The sequence below is a fragment of the Ipomoea nil genome, unplaced genomic scaffold, assembly GCF_001879475.1.
Source record: "Ipomoea nil cultivar Tokyo-kokei standard unplaced genomic scaffold, Asagao_1.1 scaffold1125, whole genome shotgun sequence".
Lineage (NCBI taxonomy): Eukaryota > Viridiplantae > Streptophyta > Magnoliopsida > Solanales > Convolvulaceae > Ipomoea > Ipomoea nil.
This window is the reverse complement of record NW_017617553.1, coordinates 244,895-246,826: the sequence shown is the minus strand read 5'-3', so window position 1 is coordinate 246,826 and position 1,932 is coordinate 244,895.

Genomic DNA, 1,932 nt, shown 5'->3' with positions numbered 1-1,932 from the left:
GAGAAGAGACTAAGATTCGAACCTCGACAGAACCAATGTAAGGATTATGCCCAGAGGGAACGTATTCTTTGTGAGCATCGGCATTTGGCCCTGTCATCTGAGCCCCTTAACTTTTAAAAAGTGCAATTAAATACTTCAACTTATTAAAATTGAGCAAATAAACCCAATTTACCGATAAACATGATGTTGTTGACAAACACAAACTGTCCGTTAACTGTCATCAGTTGCTATTGACCGCCCTAAATCATCCTTGGCCGTCATGGTTGTGAAAAACCGACAACCTGTTTGACGGAGAAGGCAACAACTGTTGCCCTATTCGGTGGAGAAGGCGACCAACACGTTGAGAAGGCGACTTATATGGTTGCTTTCTCTAGCGACCACTGGTCACTGGAGAAGACGACAATCAACCATCTACATTGGAGGTGGTAAGAGATCGGCAATCGTTCGAAGCTGCTGGTCGCTGATATTAATTCTCGGAACATCGCCAGCGTCGTCGCAAGTCGCAGGAATCTAGCGACCTGCTATTACAAGTCACAATTAGAATTTTGGATTTCAATGCATGAAAATAACATATATATGGACTTAATTATACTTTTTAAAGAGTTAATTCCACTAGAGGTCCCTTGTCTTTGGTGACAATTTCAAATTTAGTCCCAAACTATCATTTTTGCCATTTTACATCCTAGACTATCGTTTTTTGGATACTTTTAGTCCTTCTCATGATTTTTTCTATTTTTAGTAAAGGCATTTTTGTCTCTTCATATTTTTCTTTTATTAATTTCCAGTTTCAACCAGTTTAATTGAAACCGGAAAAGGACTAAAATTGCCACAAAAAACAAGGGACCTCTGGTAGAATTAACTCTTTTTTAAAAATTTAAAGACTTAATTACACTTTGAAGACTTATTTGACAATTTTCTAAAAAAAAAAGTGTTCCCCGAACTTTCTGGTGGTTAAGTTTAAAATATTTAGTGATGTTTTTTTTGTTCATTTTCTTACCAAAATATAAAAAGGTTCTGATTTACTCCGTACTAAGTTGGCACTAAAAATTCCTCAAATTTGAGTACCAGTGGGCCCCGCAAAATAACACAATTGCAGAAATATTTGGAAAATATTTACCAGACACGAACCGCGGTGGCTCGGAACCGAACCTAGCTAAGAGGCGGCTAGGTGAAAAGTTTTATCCAAAACACACACTCTCTCTCTCTCTCTCTCTCTATCCAAAACTTCGCAACTACCGCGGTGACGGTGACTCTCCTCCTCGTCTCCGGCGGACGGCCCCACCATGAGCGGTTGTCGCGTGCCGCATAGCCTTTCTCTGTCGACGTGGCAAAAGCGCAGAAGCTCTGAGCTGTCACGTCACTGGGGAAAAAAATGTGGGTAGGGACCGGTCCGAGCCCGACTGCGAAAATGTGATACCTTTAGTGGACCCACTCGCTTCTCTCTCTCTCTTTCTCTCTCTTCCCTAACCATGGAGGAGCAGATCTGATGTCATCAACTCTGCTCTCTCAATTCTATAAATGAGACACCTCACCCTTCTCGCTCACCCCCAACTGATAATAGAGAGAAGGAAGAAATAAGAAATAACCTCCCTCGCCTCTCGCCGCTTATTCTCGCTTTCTCTCTCTTCATTTTCCGTTTTTCGTTTCTCTCCTCATATAGAGTCCTCTTGAGGATAGGATCCCTCAGTTTCTCCTTGAATTTTGCTTCTTCTCCGCGGAAGCGGAACAGTTTGACGGAATTTTGCATAATATATACGTACTTCCCTCTTTCATTTCCAGATTTGTTTTCCCTTCCTCCGCCTACCTACCTCCTTACCTACTCCCCAAATCAATCGATTTACCGCTTAGCTGTTCACGAAATCGTTTGTTTTGATAATATATCGACGGATCTGATACCTGTTTTCACTATAAAAAATAAAGATCTGGTCTTTG